The following is an 18,598-nucleotide window of genomic DNA, read 5'->3' as shown; positions in this document are numbered from 1 at the left end:
ATAGACGCAGCACTGACCAGGGAGCTGGTGGCTCTGAACGTGACATTGTGATCAGGAATGAGGGAGGACCCAGCAGGACCCTGCAAGGAGGAGACAAGAGCAGGGACCACACCCAGAGGAAGCCAGGAGATGACGACGTCGGGGTCTAATGGGCCCCTCTCGGCCAGCGTCTCAGCGCCACTTAAACCCCCAGGCCTTCCACAACCCTCGGGCTAGGGGACCAAGAATGACCAGATGGATGATGATGTTTCATGACTTCAGGGGGGTGAAGACATCAAATAGGAATTAGGGTCACTTCAGAAAATAGAAAGCTGCCTTCCTCACATGTCTCTGCTTGCAAATCACAACCACCTCCCAGCACACAGATGGATGGGAAAGCGAACAGCCCAGCGGTGTGCTTGGAGCAGCCTCCCCGCCTCCCCCTGCCCCGGCTGGTGAGGCCGGCGGGGCCCCAGCGTCCCTAACTGTGCTCAGCAACCTTCTCAGCCACAGCGGAGGTGTTTCCCCATGGAAACTGGCAAACACCAGCAGTCAGTGATAATTGCTGCAGTTGGCTTTGTCTTTCAGAGAGATCCTGTTTACCAGCACATCCTTGGATAGGATCTCCCCCCACCCAGGGTGGTCACGGGCATCAAGTAAAATTATGCGGAGTGCTCTGCACCCGGCCTGGCACGCAGCAGATGTTTTGTAAGTGGTGGCTGCTGTCGGGGCTGTTGCCCTAACACAGGGAGGCCTGGCCCCAGCCCCGAGCCTTGTCCCTCCCCTGTCTCACTGCTGGAGGAGGGCTGTTGGGGGGGGGGGGAATGATCAAAGCCGTCCTACGTGAGGGACCCCCTGAGAAAGTCTTTTCTTGAGGATGCTGCACTGGAAGATTCGCGAGTATGCAGGGGCACAGGGGAGGCCCTCCCAGGCCAGCTGGAAGCACCAGTCTCTGGGCAGGACCCAGAGAGAGGTAGCAGCAGGGTAACGAGCCCCTGATGGTCGGGGCAGCAAAGCCAAGAGGGAGAGCCCCCCCCCCCCGCCCCCGGACACCTGGGCACTCAACTGTAGCCAACTTCATAAGGGCAAGAAAATTGCAGAGTTGTTTTGCCCCGTCCCGTGGGCTGTGTCTGTGTTTGTCATCAGCCGACAAGAACACGGTTTTCTTCCCGGATCTTGAGGCCTATCGAATGCCCCGTCACACACCGTGGAGGCCTCGCAGCCAGGTGACACCAGGATTGTTTATGTTATTTTATTTTTATTATTTAATTTACTTCGGTTCAGGATGCCCCGGCCCTGCCCAGAGACCACATTGTCATTAATAGATCACGACACTTCAGGATCCTGGGCCCACTCCACCCAGACCGGGCTTAGGGAATCCAAGGCCTATGCCGGATTCCAGCCACGGACCAGCCCCGGAGCCCGGCAGTGGTAAACGAGGGTGGGCGGGGGACCGACCTCAGGCCTCGCCGGTTGGGGCGGTTTCTTTGGATGAGGGCAGAGAGCACTGGCCAGGTGTCCCAAAATAACTCACGTGGCCAGGGCAGGGAGCCAGTCCCTCCTTGGAAAATTTAAATTAATTCTTCTTGGCTGCAGGTCCGGGCCTCCTGGTGGGCCACAGGGAATCACCTGATTGCTGTGGCTCTGCTGGTTCCAGAAGCCCAAGGAAGCCAGTCCCTGGGGCTCTGGGCTCCGTCACGTAGCCAGAGGTCATGACGTGCCCACAGGAGGACAACCCAGCTGCCAACACTTCCAGCATTGTTCAGAAGGGGAAACTGAGCCCAGAGAAGGCAAACAAAAACCCTAAGAGCAGAAGGGAGGTTTGTCCAGGCCTTGGAGGTGCCGGGCCCTGCGCTAAGCACAAATTCACACCCCACAGAGCAACCCCGCGTGCCACCCGGCAGACCACAGGGCGCTCCAGGCACAGATCTCCTTTCACAGCAGAAGGCCACCCTCGGGTCACACAGTGGGACGGGGGCAGAGTCAGGGCTGGACCCGCATCCCTGGTCCTGAGCGGCCTGCCCTTTCCAGACCCGGGGCTAGAGGAGCCAAGAACGGACCCCGGGGACCCCAGCACCGGCCTCCAGTATCTGCCCTTGGACCTCAGATGGAAAGGGTCTGGCCTCAGGAATTTCCTCGTTCCCCACACACCTGAGGGAGGAGACAGCCTGAGGCCTCGGAGTCAGAGATGGAGCCGCTCCCAGCTGCGCTCGCGGCTTGCTGACGGTCATGGCCAACGCCATGGCCAACGCCGCCGAGTCCCCCCCTGCCAGGTGCAGCAGCTCAATCCCTCAACACTCAGAAGGAAGCACTGGTATTATCATCCCCACTTTACAGATGAGGAGACTGGGGCACAGAAGATATGCGACTTCCTCAAGGTCGCCCGGTATTAGGGGCCAGTCCAAAAGGTCTGCTCATTGGGGACCTGGCCCTTTCTCCACCAGAGACCCTACATGCCCCAAAGCCCCCATCCCCTTGACCTTCCCCAGGGTCCCCAGCACCAAAGACCAGGCCTGGCCCCTCTGGCCTGCAGGGATTCAAGTGAACTGGGGCCGCTCCAGGGGCCCTGGCAGGGGCAGGGACTGGGTAACCAGGGGAACACAGGCCCATTTCATCCCCTTCTCAGCCAGCTGGACCCTCCCTGTCCCCCTGGACCCACTGGGGACTTGGGGTTTGCATACATCTGATTAGCATAAATTAGCAGCTGCCAGCAAGAGGGAGGAATGCTGCATTCCAGGGGGGCCCAGTCCTGTTTTTGGAAACGTTATGGAGTTCTGCTGAGGGCTCCCCTTGTTCAGAGGCCACTGGATGGCGGACTGGTGTTTGTGTACCCAGCAGAGGCCCACCCCAGCCCCTGGTGAGCCCATGGCCCACAGGCTCCAAGGATAACACAAAGGGAAAGAGCATGATGCCCAGGAAGGGGGCACGATGCCCCCAAGGAACATGGTGTCTGCAGACTCCAGACCCTCACTCAGGGCTCCAGACACACCGGGAGAGACCTCTGTCCCGGGTAGTGGGGTCTGCAGGGGGAGGGAACCAATGGCCTCCCCCAGTTTGTCCAGCCGGGGAGCAGGCCAGGGCTACATCCACAGAGCCCTTACAGCTGGGCACACCAACCCCATTCCTTCATGATGAAGCATGTCCACACTGATTTTCCAAGAAAAAGGAGGAGTGTCTTCCATTCCAGAAGGCCCACAGTGTGCCAAGCCCAGGGCTGGGTGCCTCCTGTGTCGTGAAAGGACCCCATGGGTGACAGACGGGCATGAACAGCTTTCGTCTGCCAAACAGCCCTTCCCTCTGCCTCTGATAACTCAGGAACCTTTAGAGCTGTTCTAGGTGAACTGAGAACGTGAGCCCTGGAACCAGACTCGGTTCAAATCCCCGCCGCGCCGCTCACCAGCTGTGTGTCTCCCTGCCTCAGTTCCTTTGCCTGTAAAATGGGGTCCTCGTAGTGAGCATTCAGTGAAGTCCAAGGTCAAGGCCCCTGCATGGAGGGTGCTCACCTGGTAGAGGACCAGGGGGTTCTCAGGGTCCTTTCTGCAAAGAATGGGATCTCATTCCTGAGGGCCCTGCACTCCAGACCTAAGCATCCCCTCACACCATCACCTTGGGGGCAGGTTTCAACATAGAAATGAGGGAGGAGCACCGACATTTGGCCTAGAGGGTGGAGTGTCCTGGGGGGCAGAGCTGCTAGGTGATAGGGCCAAAAGCCTCGACCTAGTCCCAGGGTCCTAGGAGGAACCCCGCGCACCTGTCGTCTCCCCTGTCCCTCCTAGGATGACACATTGGCCCTCTGATGGATGGCTGGGGAAGAAGAGAGAGAGCCTGGGTCTGAGCTCCAGCTCTGCCATTTTCTCAAAGCCCACTTCTCTTCCCTGAACCGGGTTTCCTCATCGGCAAACAGGGAATAATAGTCCTTCCTCCACTCTGTTGGCATGAAATAGGCTGTCACATTGAGGGCACCCACCACCCACTTGGCACCCTGCCAATGTCCCCTTTTCCACTCTCCTTGACAGAGCACAGATTGCTTCAACCCTCCAAGAAACTGAAGCGCCTCAGACGTGAAGGAACTTTCAGGTTCTCAAAAGATCCTCAGGGCAGGGATGGTAACCCCCATTTTAGAGATGGGGAGACTGAGGCTCAGAATGGTTGGGCAGCAGACCCAAGGTCACACAGTTTGTTAATGAGATCTCTCAAACTTTGACCAAGTAGCCCCAAGTCCCTGCCTCAGGGTTCTTTAGGGTCAGAGCTGAGAGCCCATGGAGAGAGATGAGGGTCTGGCAGGTGGTGTGGGACTTGAGAGGGTAAGCCCTAAGGGTTCTGTCCAGCTTCCAGAAGCTTCCAAGCTCTGCTCTCCCCACTCCCTTCAAGCCTAGACTCTGGGTCCTGGGTCGAGGGCTCCCCATGCTGGTCACGAAGGGAATGTGTCCCGGGCTCCTGGAAACCCCAGGGAAGGCACCTGGTCGGTGGACAGGCCAGGAGCTTGACCTCAGGCTCTGCGTGACTTCCATGAGCTACCCCACCTCTCCGAGCCCTGGTTTCTCCTCCGCCAAGTGGAGATAATAACAGTGTAATAAATGAGATAAAGTGCCTGGCACCATGCCCAGATCGGGGGTTCTCAAACCTGAGTGCGCCTCAGAATTACCCAGAATGTTGGTTAAAACCCAGCTCGCTGGGAGTTTCCCATTCAGCCGATCCCTGATGGGGACTGAGAACTTGCACTTCTAACAGGTCTTCGGATGGTGCACAAGCTGCCGGTCCGGGGGAAACAGTGTTCATTAAAATAGGGGATCCCTGGGTGGCTCAGCGGTTTAGCACCTGCCTTCGGGCCCAGGGCGTGACCCTGGAGACCCGGGATTGAGGCCCACGTCGGGCTCCCTGCATGGAGCCTGCTCCTCCCTCTGCCTGTCTCTCTCTCTCTCTCTCTCTGTGTGTGTGTGTGTGTGTGTGTGTCTCATGAATAAATAAAATCTTAAATAAATAAATAGATAAATAAATAAATAAATAAATAAATAAATAAATAAATAAATAAATAAGACTGGGCGCCTGGGTGGCTCAGTCAGTTAAGCATTTGGCTCATGATTTCATGATTTTGGCTCAGGTCATGGTCGCAGGGTCATGAGATCGAGCCCCACCTTAGGCTCCCTGCTCAGCGGGGAGTCCACTGGAGGATTCTCTCTCCCTCTGCCCCTCCACATCCCCTACTCGCACGCACTTTCTCTCTCTCTCTCTCTCTCTCTCTCTCAAATAAGTAAATAAATCTTTAAAAAATAAAAAAAAGACAGATAAGCCCATGAAAAAGATGCTCGACAGCATTAATCATTAGAGAAATGCAAATCAAAACTACAAATACCACTTCATACCCATGAAGACAGGCTACTGTAAGAAACAAAACAGGAAATGAACAAGCACTGGTGAGACTAAGAAGAGAGCTTGGCACTGCTGATGGAAAAAAAATGGGGTGGCCACTGTGGAAAAGGGTTGGCAATTCTTAAATCAAGCATAGAATTGCCATGCGAGGGATGCCTGGGTGGCTCAGCGGTTGAGCGTCTGCCTTCAGCTCAGGGCATGATCCCCATCCAGGGATCGAGTCCCACATTGGACTCCCTACGAGGACCCTGCTTCTCCTCTGCCTGTGTCTCTGCCTCTCTTTCTGTGTCTCATGAATAAATACATAAAATCTTGAAGAAAAAAAAATGCCATGCAATCCAGCAATTTCACCTCGAGGCGTACACCCAAAAGAACTGAAGGCAGGGTCTCAGATACCTGCACACACCCCCGTGTTCAGAGCAGCATTATTCACGATGGCCAAGAGGGAGGCGCGGCCCAAGTGTCCATCCACGCGTGGAAGGATAAGTAAACCACATGTGGTTCACACGCACGGTGGAAGGTCATTCAGCCTTAGAAAGGAAGGGAATTCTGACGCCTGCTACAATGCGGATAAACCTTGGGGACATGTTGCAAAGCGAAATAAGCCAGGGACAAGTGGACAAGTATTATAGGATTCCACTTGATATGAGGCACCTCAAATAGGTCATAGAGACAGAAGGTAGAATGGGAGTTCTCAGGGGCTGGGAGAGGGGGAAACGGGGAGTTCGTGTTTGATGGGTATGGAGTTGGAGTCTGGGAAGATGAAAAAGTTCTGGAGATGGATGGTGGGGATGGTCGCACAACAGCGTGAGTGTATATAATGCCACTGAGCTGTACACTTACAAATGCTTAAAATGGTAAACAGTGTTGTGTATATTTTACCATAAAGAATAAATAGATAAAAGAGCACTTGAACCGAGACCCAAAGGACGGGCGTTCATTCCTCCAAAGAAGGGGAGAGCGTCCAAGCAGAGGGAACGGGGAGTCCAGCCTGAGAGGCCAGAGTTCCCAGGGCATCCCAGGGCCTGGGAGGGAAACTGATCACCGAGACCCCTGCGTCTCAACCTCCTCGGCCAAAATATGGCCATGATGCATCCTCCTCCCAGAGACAAGGTACCCCGTCAGGTCCCCAGAAACAAGGGGAGAGAAAGCCCAACCAGGACCTTGGTTTCTCTGAAGTGGGGATGTGGGTGGCAGGGTTACATTCTGGGGCCAAAAGCTTCCCAGGAACTATAACAACCCCACCTCCACTCATCCTCCCCAAAGGAAAGAAAGCTGCATCCCCCTGTACTGGACCCCGTTCCACCCCCACCCCACCTCGCCCTGCAGAGGACCTGGAGACTGGGGCCTGGACGAGCAGGGTTCTAAGACGCCACCAGGGGGCGCCCTGCACCCGCAAACCCAGCTCAGCTCCAGCTCTGGACAGGGACCCAAGAGGATGACTGTCCTGGGGCCCCTTCGCAGGCAAGGGGCTCCACGGTCTGTTGAGAGGTGCCCCTGGGTGGCGAGAGCAGGGGCCACAGAGTTGGAAGGGACTTAGAATGGGGACATTTTTACAGAGGTGAGGAGCCCTGGTCACACGCAGTTCAGGGAAGAATCGGACCGCCACTTGCATCCCCAGGACACTCACACCTGCTCCTCTCCAGGCCCCTGGAGAGCTTGGCCCAGACAGACCAGGGATCAAGACAAGGAATTGTGGGGAGGGGGCTGTAGCATCCCCACCAGCCCCAGGATGCTGGGCCACAGGGAGACTGAGGCACAGAGAGAGATTGTCTGCATCACTCCTGAGCAAGTCAGGGCCCCAGGGTGGGTGCCAAGGAGCCTCCTCCGCTCCTCCATGGGGCGTATTAGGGGACAGTGCTGTGCCTGGCCGGGCAGACCAGGCCCCTGTGGACACCGGCCCAGAGCCCAGCGGAGAGCCATCGATCGGAGCTGCGGTGGGGAGGGCGCTGGGGTCAGCCCACCACGGGCCCGTGGAGGACAGACCATCTGATGGGGCCCCGGACAGGAGGTGTCCAGAGTCCCACCGGCCTCTGCAGGGCCTCCCTCCCCTCGGCCAGCTCCCGGTCCCACCTCCCTCCTCAAATGTCTGCTGAAAACAGCACCTGCTCCCCATGGAACGAGAAGCCCCAAAGGCCCTCTCCTTTCTAGTTCATCCCCATCTTCCTGCCAAGCCCCCGATGCCTGCATGAAGACGGGGAACTGCTCAGAGGCACCCCAAGAAGGCCGCAGGCAGCCTCCACACCTCGGCCTCCACGGCCCAGGCATTGGCACACGCTGCCCCTATCGTCCTCCGCAGTGCCCTGCCAGGCAGGCCGCTGAAGGCCCCGTCACACGGATGAGGAACACGAGTACCAGAAAACTGTCCCCATGTTGTGCTCTCGGCCATTGCCCAGACCTCGGATGGCAGAGCACCTAGGCGGTCCCTCCATGACCCAGGTGAGAAGCGGGCCTCTGCGGGGCCCGCTGAGCAGGTGAAGGGACCTGCATGGAAAGACCACAGCCAAAGGCCACGCGGGAACACAGGTTGGCCCCCAACGCCTTACCCAGCCCCCCCTCCATTACCATCTGAAACTCTAGAGACTGGAAGGCTAATTTCTCATTTTCCTAACTACCTTCCAGCCAAGGGCATTTCTGGACCAGGAGATCTAGGTGGGAGCCTGCTAGGAGGGCTTCCCTTCCCAAATAAAAAAGACAAAGCCTCCCAAATTGGAGACCTTTGACCTTTCTACCACCCTGCTGCCTGGAATGCATATTAGAGGGCTGGAGGTATGGCAGCCACATTGGGACTAAGAGGGCAAAAACCACAAGTCAGGGACGATAGACTGGAGAGAGCCCCTTCTCTGCGCATGCTGCTGGGCTACTGCGCCAGCCCTAGAATTCTAATCCATGAGAATGAGAAGCCCCAAGTTCTTTCAACAGTGCTAAGGAAGCTTCCTGTTGGTCTCAGCCTACCCCGGTTTGCATTCCCGGCTGATAGGGAGCAGCGCTGAGTAGGGGTTAAGACTGTACTCTTACACTCTTAACCTACAGATTAGCAGCTGTGGGACCTTGAGTAAGTGGTTTTGTGGTTCAGAAGCTCGGGCCCTCATCCACTAAAGGAGCTCACCCAGTGTCCTACCGCAGGGACTGCCTTCAGCCCAGGGCCGCGTGCACACGTACAGGGCAGCTGTCATCAGAGACAGAGGGAAGCACATGAGAAGAAGCAGAGACCAGATGCCCTCCCCTCCGGGAAGGATGCTCGGAAGTGAGGTTTCACTGAGGACAATTGAGCGGCACCTCCTGACAGATCAGGAGCTCCCTGAGCCCCAGACTGTTGACTCCCTTCCCTTTTAATTAAGTGCAAAGCTTAGCAGACTCAATTCGCTGACCCAGCAGGCAAAGGGGCCGCTTCTCTGTCAGGGGGTTGCTGAGTACACCAGGGATGTGGAAAGGACCCTCCCACCCCCACCCAACTTCAGCCTTCCAAGTCTCTCCTTTACCACCTCTCCCAGTCAGGCATTCATTCCACTGTTAGAGATTCACTGCTTTGGGTATAACAGCTTGTAGGAGCTCGGTTCAGAATCTCCAGGGCAGGACTCAGGACACGGGTCTTTGTGTACAGTTCCCCAGGTAAGCCAGGCTGGCACCCTGATAAGAAGCCACGATTTTAGGGGATGTTCCAGAGACCACTACTGAGGTAAATGCCTGGAAACGTGTCACTTTCTTCTTATTTTTTTTTAATATTTTGTTTATTTATCCATGAAAGACACACAGAAAGAGAAAGACAGACACAGGCAGAGGAGCAGGGAGCTCCCCTTCAGGCAGCCGGATGTGGAACCCGATCCCAGGACCCCGGGGTCATACCCTGAGCCAAAGGCAGACGTTCAACGACTGAGCCACCCAGGTGCCCAAAACATGTCACCTTCTCAGCCGTGGTGACCAATGGCACCTGGGAGCAGGGAAGGGAAGAGAAGCCACTCACACCTTGCAGCCGTGCGCAGCACCACAGACCAGAGAGCACACGCGGCCTGGCCTCTGTTAGCACAGCAACGCCGGGAAGGGGAGCCAGCAGCCTCCGAAGAGGTAAGGGACTTGCCCAAGGTCCCACGAGCCACCCCAAGGAGCCTCTGCACTGCAAGGCACAGCCCCGGCCCCGGGCACGGCTCCGTGGAGCAGGCCACCTCCCTCTCCCGGTGGCATCATCTCGGATCTCAGGAAGCCAGAGGCTGTCTGGGGCTAAACCCCAGCCCCGCCCCTTGCACACCCTGAACCCTGCGTGCCTCGGGTGCTCATCTGTGAAGGGGGGGGCCTGGGAGGGGGATAGCGGTCTTGCAGGCTGCAGGCTGTCGTGAGGATCAGCACCCAGGGGCGCGGGCCTGGCCCTCGGGCAGTGCCGCCCTTACTCTGACCCACACCAGTTACTCTCATGGGCGCCCTGAGGCCCCGACAGGTGCCCTGGAGGGGTGAGGACAGAAGCAGGGCAGGAGGTGGCCAGGAAGAGCCGAGCAGTGAGGGCAAGGCAGCCTCCCCAACAGTATTGGTGACGTAAGAGCCGTGTTCCCTGCTCTTCGACCCTCTGATGGTCTCACAAAACTGGGGATAAGCCCCAGGTCCCCACTGCCTGGCCTCTCAAGGAGACCCTTTGTCTGGGGCATCAGAGGCCAGTTCCGGCCCCTCGAGGGCCTGACCAAACTGCAGGGCCGGCCTGGGACAAAAGGCCCTCCCACGGCTCTGTCCGGACGCTCCCGCTGCGCCCCAACTTCCGCGGCCCCGGGGCTGGTGGGGCTGAGCCGGGCCCACGCACACATGCCGCAGCCTGGCCAGGATCCAAGGCAGCAGGGACAGAGGCCAGCACCCGCGGGCAGGGGGCCCTGGGTCAGGGGCGGCAGGAAGGGGCTTGGCAGGGCCTGCTCAGGATCAAAGGCTCCTGAAGTTCCCCATTGGAGAGCCAGAGAGCGATTTCTAAACTAAATAAAGCCCTCAAAGTCCTCCAGAAGCTTCCGCCACCCTCCAGACCACACATCCCCAGCCCCACGAAGCGCGGCCCCTGGGGGCCTCCCTGCAGAACTTTCATCTACACTTTCATCCACTGTCCCCGCCGCCCTCTCGCCCTCTCGCTCTCTCGCAAGGTCACCATGCACCCACCTGCTGCTGAGGCCACCTGCCAGGCTCCAGCCCTCAGGTCCTGTGCCCGGCCTCAGCAGGGGACACGTCTCTCTCCTCTTGACTGCTGGGACAGCCTCTCTCTCCCCAGTCTTCCTCCTGCTTCCTGGCGGCTCCTCCAGAGGCTCCTCCAAGTCAGGACTCGCTGGCTCCCCGCCTCGCCCCCTGCAGTCTCTGGTCTAACCACCTGCTTCCTGCTGAAACTCATGCCTCCGGCCCCAACCTCTCCCCATGGCCCCAAATTCCTGTGTCGGTCCCCATCTCCAGCACGAGTCCAGTGGCCAATGCCCGGGTGAAGCCACCAGGCAGCCCTGCCCTCCACCTGGGGTCCTCCGTAGCCTCCCAGCCTGTGTACAACACCCCTCCCCAGGCCCGGGGCTCCTCACCACCCCCACACCTGTCTCCTGCCCCCCTGCAGGCCGATCCGCCCCTCCACCCTCAAAGCAGACCCAGAATCCGGCCACTGCTACCGCTCCCATTGCCGGCACCCTGGAATTCTGCCAGAGGTCCCGCCCGTCTCCCTACTCCCTGCCCCCCTCCCGCTCTGGCCTACACCACCCTGCACAGCTGCCCTCTGCTGTCACCCTCTGACCTCTGCCCACACCCCTCGCCCCCTCACTCCAGCACAGGGCTCGCCTCACCATTTCACAAACATTCTGAGCTTCCTCCTCACTCAAGACCTTGGCATCTGCTGTTCCCTCCACCTGCACCACCCTTCCCTCAGATCACAGCAAACTCCCTCATTTCCAAGTGTCACTGGATCAGAGTAGCTTCCCTGACTGCCCTTTATTAAAAACAAAAACAACTGGGACGCCCAGGGGCTCAGCGGTTGAGCGTCTGCCTTTGGCTCAGGGCGTGATCCCGGGGTCCTGGGATCGAGTCCCACATCGGGCTCCCTGCATGGAGCCTGCTTCTCCCTCTGCCTGTGTCTCTGTGTGTCTCTCATGAATAAATAAAATCTTTAAAAAACAAAAACAACCACGTCCCCCAGGCACGCTCCCCATCACCCCCATGGCTGAATAATCTCCTCCAACGAATTTATCACCTACTGACACCCTCCGTATTTGCTGCACGCCCTACCCCACCATCCCCAGGAAGAGGCTCCATGAGAACAGACTTCACCTGGTCAATGCTAGCACCTACAAGAGTGCCCACACTTTCTGGTAAAGGGTCTCCACAAATATTTGCTGAATCAGCAAATGAGCTGAGCAGAGGGTTGAAGGAAAAGTGTGTTTGCCAGCTGGGTGGTGGGAAGAGAGGCCAGGGGGAGGGAGCAGCATGTACGAGAGATTGAGGTGTGTTCAAGGAGGCCAGTGAGGAGGTGTGCAGGGTCGACAGTGGAGTGTCTGAGTTTAGTGCTGGGGAGTTAGGCAAGAGCCTGGTCATGAAAGGCATTTGTTCATTTAATTGTTCTTTTAATATTTATTAAGCCCCACGTGGAGCCTGGCCTTCTGCCCCTCTAAGGGGATGGGACTTCATCCTGAGGGTACTTGGGAACCATTGACAGACACAGAGCATGGGCAGCACATCTTGTTACTGTTCGCAATGTTCCAGGAAACCCCAGTAGGCCCCTAGGTCTTCCCCCCCTGCTCCCCAGGGAGCCTGCTCTGCTTCTGCCTCGGCTCCAGGGCAGCCCTTCGGAGGTCTGGGGACACCGTGCCCACTGAGGTTTCTCCTGGTGATGTTGCCCCACAGATGAATCTCCACACGAGCCAGCCCCTCCACCTGTGACCCTCCCAAGGTGAGGGTCGCCACAGCCCAGATGGGGAACTTGAACCTTCCAGGCTAGGGAAGAACCTCAAAGAATCCAGAAATCTTTCATTTCCCAGACGGAGCAACTGAGACCACCAAAGAAAGAGGACGTACTCAAGGTCACGCTGTACCAGTCTCAGCTCTTTGGTTTGTAAGTAACAAGCCCCCAACCTTGATGGACTTGGAGGAGGAGGAGGAGGAGGAGGCAGAGGCAGGAGGGAGAGAGATTTGGGTCACATAACCAGGATACTGAAGAGTGAACTTCAGGTACAGTTGGATCCAGGCCTCAGAAAACAGTTGGCTCAACTTCAGACACAGGCTGTCCCTTGAACCAATTATCGGGCCAGAGGTCTGCAGAACTCTCGATGGCCAAACCTGGGTATGATATGCCTACCTCTGAGGTGGGGTGGGATGAGGAGGGGAGAAGTGTCAGCCTAGCACGACACCCCAGGACTGAGAAAGGGGCAGGGTAGGACCTCAAAGGAACATCAGAGTACTGACCCAAGAAGAGGGGGAAACAGAAGCAGATGTGCGTCCACCACGCCCAGGAACTCAGGGACAGAGCCGAAACGAGGACCCCGGGCACCTGACTCCCGACCACTCACACACCCCACTTTCCAGAACTGTGTCAGCAAGATTAACTAGACCCGAGTGTAGGGGACAGATTGGGCCAGGGTTACAGGCTGTGGGAGCTGGCGGCAGGGGGCCAGTTAGGAGGTCGTCTAGGCTAGAGGTAATGAGCCCCTTGACAGAAACTAATCAATCTCCTAACTCCCTAACCCACTTTCCCACTTCAGCATTTTGCTGAGGGAAACATCTGTCACTTCTCCAAGATGAATGATGCACCAACACCATTATTAATGTATTTTTAAGTGGTGTTTAGAATCTACTTCATTTGAAATCAAAGAAAACGACATAGGTCTTCCCTGACTTGTGTAGACCCTAGAGGCACTGGCACAACACAGCAGCCGCCTCCACAGGGGGATGCGCGGGCTCGTCCCCCAGCAGGTGCCCGGAGCCAGGCCCGCTGCACCCAGAGAGAAACCTGGCGCTGGGGTCGGGGGAGGTGAGATGAACAGTGTCCCGCTGGCGGGACTCAGTGCCGTTTTTTCTGGAAGGAAGGATGTTTGGGTTGCTTCAAGAGGTTTGTATCCTCTGGCCCGCTCGTCCCCGCTTCTGGGAACACCTCTTGAAGATATCACTGAAGACGGGAGACAGGCTTTAGTGCCGGAGATGTTCGTCATGGCATTATTTATAATAGAAAGAAACTGGAAATCACCTAGATGTCCAACCGGAGGTCAGTGATAGAGCAAACCAAGACCGGCCCGCTCAGTGGAACATTTTATGTCTGTCCAAAAATGTTGCCAACAAAGATTATTGGCAAAAGATGATATGATCGGGAAAGCAGAAACTTACGGGAGCTCAAATCACACAGACTATTTTAATGGCCAGAGGAATTCCCCACCGTTCGGCCGCCAACAGCATAGCCGGGAGACACAAAACCTGCCAGGTCCCAGGGCAGCGTGTGTCCCCCGGGGCCACCAGGGCTCTCCCCCGCCTCGCTGCTCTCTGACTTCAGTGCTGTCTCTCTATAGACTGGCTTGGCAGCGCCACCCCAGAGCTTCCCTTCTATTCCAGCTGAGTCTCTGATCTGATCTTCAACTCCTGCAGAAAGAAGAAGAGAAAGGGAGAGAGGGAGAGAGGAAGGAGAAAGGAGGGAGGGAAGGAAGGAAGGAAGGAAGGAAGGAAGGAAGGAAGGAAGGAAGGAAGGAAGGAAGGAAGGAAGGAAGGAAAAAGGAAGAAAGAAAGAGGGAAAGAGGGAAAGAGGGAAAGGAAGAATTTCTGGAAGGAGTCAAGCTGCGTCAGTCAGCTGTGCTGGACCAGGAGCACGGCCCACACTCCATCAGGATTCCATTCCAGGGTTCGGGTGGGGTCAGGCAGGGGGACCGGGTCAGAGGATGAAGTAGTGCTCTACTGCTGCGGAGCATATTACGCCCTAACATTAGTGGTTCAGAGCAGCATTTATTAGCTCTGTGTCTGAGGGTGAGGAATGGAGAAGTGGCTTCGCTGGGTGGTCCTGACTCTGGTCCCTGGTGAGGTTGAAGTCAGATGTCAGCCTGGGCTCTATCTTCTGCAGGCTTGATGGGGCTGGAGGACCCACTTGCAAGCTCACCCTGCGGCCATCGGCCATTGGCTGGAGACTGCAGCTCCTGCCTTCACGGGCCTTCCATCGGGCTGTCCATGGCAGCACAGCTGGCCTTCCCCAGAGCAAATGATCTAAGACAGGGAGGTGACCCGGACTGAAGCTGCCCTGTCTCTTCGGACCTAATCTCAGAAGTGAGGCTCCAGCACTTCCGTCCATATCTTATTGGTCACCAAGACCAGCCCTGGGGGGATCCCTGGGTGGTGCAGCGGTTTGCTGCCTGCCTTTGGCCCAGCGTGTGATCCTGGGGACCCGAGATCGAGTCCCACATCAGGCTCCCTGCATGGAGCCTGCGTCTTCCTCTGCCTCTCTCTCTGTGCCTTTCATGAATAAATAAATAAAATCTTTAAAAAAAAAAAAAAAAAAAAGACCAGCCCTGGTACAATGTGGAGGGAGAGCACTGCACAAGGGCATGAACACCACCAGCAGGATGGATCATAGAAAAACTCACCCTGTAACAATGGTTTCAAAGGTGTATGTGCTCGCCCATTTTTAATATGCAAATCAATTGAGGTGAACCTCATCCAAAAGAAAGCCTTTTTATAAAAATGGCTTGCCTTTGATTTCTTCTACAGGGTCATAGAGGGTCTGACTGAGCCAGAACTGGGACTGGACACACGTGGGGTTGGGGGCTCAGCACCCAGTCATCCACCTGCAACCACTAGGTCACAAGATGGTGGCAGGACCACGATCGCTTTGGGTCCAGGTGCACATGAGACATGCCCGGCAGACGAGAGGCAGGCACCTAATGGAAGCCAGGAAGGACTGTCAGGAACCTAAAGGAGAAACCCTTCATAAGAAAGTCACGGGACAAGCCAGACGTCAGAGTAGGGGCTTCATGATGGAGGGAGTCGGCAAGGTCTAGATATTAATAATAAGGCCACCAGTGAGGCTTTCACCATTTAAGATTCTTACAACCACAAGGTTGGAGATAGCTCAGGAAATCTAGTCCAGACCCACCTGAGGTTGGAATCCTTTGTCCACACATCCCAACCAGACCCTCAAAGTCTTGAACACTCCCAGGAATGGGAGGCTCACCACTCCACCAGGAGGTTCATTCCACAACTGGACCACTCTGACACATGGAGAGTTCCTTCTGAAACTTGAGACAAAATCCATCTTCCGACGGATGACCTCCTATGTCTACACTACACACCCGTGAGAGTGGCTAAAATTGGAAAGACGGACCAGACCAAGTGCTGATGAGGATGTGGAGTGACGGGGACCCCCATACACTGCGGGTGAGGATGGAAAATGGTACGGCCTTCTTGGAAATGGTCCACACGACCCAGCCCTTCCATCACTGGGTATTCACCGAGAGAAACGAAAATATACATCCACACAAAGACTGGTACCCAAATGCTCCTAAGAGCTTTATTTATAACAGCCAAAGCTGTGGGGGGCAGAAAACAACATCCATCAACCAAAGGTGAACAGAAAGACAAGCTGTGGTGCATCCATACCATAGAATCGTACCCAGCAATACAAAGGGACGTGACTGTAGGGATGAATCTCGAAAAGACTACGCCGATGAAGGAAGCCAGACACAGAAGCCTACACGTGGTACGATTTCATTTATATGAACGTCTGGAAAAGGCAAAGCGATCTATACTGACAGAAAACACCTCACTGTGTGCCAGAGAATGGGCCCGGAGGGAGGCAGGTGGCTACAGGCAACGAGAGCACTTGGAGGAGGCCAGAGATGTCAGGCGTGGTGACCGTGGTGGTATTCTCACCAGTGTCTACACCTGTCGAAACCAGATCGAATACTTTAAATATGATCAAGGTGCACACATCAAGTTGGGACAATGAAAAAAAAATTGGGACGTGTTTTAAGTCGTTCTTTAAAAACTGACTTGTGAGGGGCGCCTGGGTGGCTCAGTTGGTTAAGCCATCGATTCTTTGTTATTTTTATTTTTATTTTTTTTAAAGATTTATTTATTTATGATAGACATAGAGAGAGAGAGAGGCAGAGACACCGGCGGAGGGAGAAGCAGGCTCCATGCCGGGAGCCCGATGTGGGACTTGATCCCGGGACTCCAGGATCGCACCCTGGGCCAAAGGCAGGCACTAAACCGCTGGGCCACCCAGGGATCCCCTAAGCCATCGATTCTTGATTTCTGCTCAGGTCACAATCTCAAGGTCATGAGATCAAACCCCACGACAGGCTCCCCGCTCAGCATAGAGTCTCCTTCTCTCTCCCCCTAACTCTCCCTCTGTCTTTCCCCCTGCTTGCTCATACACACTCTCTCTCTCAAATAAATAAATAAATCTTAAAAAAAAAAAAACCAACTATGCTAATCCCTTGATGGGGTGATATAATACCCTGGGGCCACGCTGAGGGCCTCCTGGTCTGTCTTGACAAACCCTGTGTAATTGGTGCATGGACGATGCTCACTGAGCACCTGCCAAACTTGGCAGGTTTCGACCTAGTTCATCTCCGATTCTGGAAGCGGTCTTCCAGGACTCACCAAAGGTCACTCGGCCAAGCCCCGGGTTCAGCCCCGGTGTCCTGAGTCACGGGCTTCTTCCCCACAGTGTAAGAAGAAATAGAAGCCCATGCCATGGAGAGCCTCGAGGTTCCCCGAGCCGCTTGACATCTGTAATCTCATTTCCTGGAGTAATCCTATTTAACACAGTCGAGTGTGTAATGGATAAGACGGGACCGGGAGAAGAACATACAGCTTGTTTATTTATAGCAGGCATCTATCCTGATGGCTTGGGGCCAGGCCAGGCCAATTGTTGAATATCTGGAATAACCCTCCTGGGTTAAGTATCCAGGGCTTTGGAGTCGGAGAGATCCGGGCTGGAATCCAGGCACCACTGCTTACTAGTGGAGCAAACCATTCAACAGCCCCTGAGCCTCAGTTTCCTCCCCCAGGACAAAAAGGGGATACTGGACAGCACGGGTAGCTCAGTGGTTTAGTGCCGCCTTCGGCCCAGGGTGTGATCCTGGAGACCCGGGATCGAGTCCCACATTAGGCTCCCTGCATGGAGCCTGCTTCTCCCTCTGCCTGTGTCTCTGCCTGTGTCTCTGCCTCTCTCTCTCTCTCTCTCTCTCTCTCTCTCTCTCTCCTCTCTCTCTGTCTCTTATAAATAAATAAATAAAATCTTAAAAAAAAAAAAACCAGAAAGGGGATACTGACAGTAACTACCTCATAAAGCCGCAGGGAAGATTAAATGGCATCTAGCATGCAGAAAACACTCAAAGTCTGGCAGCCGCCACTGGTACCCTATTACGAGTAATCTCTACAATACCCTTATGAAGTAGGTCCTATTATTATCCCTATTTCACAGATAAAGACACGAAGGCTCAGAGAGGCAAAGTGATCTGCCCCAGATGACATAGAAAGTCCCTCCCCAAAAAATAAAATAAAATAAAATAAAATAAAATAAAATAAAATAAAATAATAAAAAAATAAAAATAAATTTTTAAAAAAGACATAGAAAGTCCCCTCTGCGGCTCCAAGCCAACTTTGGCTCCCGTGTGCCACACTGTCACCTGCTCGGGTAGTGGCAGGTGCAGCAAGGCCTGTAAGATGGGGAGGTACGATCAATACCCCGACCCACCCACCCGATGTCTGCCGGTTCCAATTAGAGCTGAAGGAAGCCAAGGCCTGGCCAGACTGGCATAGGTGAGGTCAGACAGGAGTCCCCTTCAGGACCCTGGGTTCTGTCCCTTTGAAAACCAGGACAGCACAGAGAAGAGAGCCAGCAAGGAAGGGTAGACTCCCCAGCTCCCTCACATCCCTGAGGGTGACCGGCCCTGCTCCTTCCACCAATGTCCAAACAACAGATCATCAGGATCCGTACTCAAAACTGCCATAGGGCCAGTGTGTGACCCCGGGCAGGTCCCCACCAACTGAGAGCCCCACGTCCAGCCACAAGCTGAGGGCATTGGACAAGATGACCTACAATCGCCTGTCCAGCTCAGACCATCTTAGTTTCCAAAGCAACAGTGATGCCTGGGATGTAGGTGATGACTTAACTCCAGGTGGGTTGGGGCCTTAGAAAGTACAAAGGGGGGTGTCCCGAGGAGAGTACACTGGAGCAAGGGCCTGGCCCCAGCAAGGGGTCACTGATCATCCAAACAGATCGCCTTGGGAAGGAAAAAAACAGCTTTGGAGACAAGACACCAGGATTCAAATT

Source organism: Canis lupus, chromosome 2, assembly GCF_003254725.2.
Source record: "Canis lupus dingo isolate Sandy chromosome 2, ASM325472v2, whole genome shotgun sequence".
Lineage (NCBI taxonomy): Eukaryota > Metazoa > Chordata > Mammalia > Carnivora > Canidae > Canis > Canis lupus.
This window is presented reverse-complemented; position numbering follows the sequence as displayed.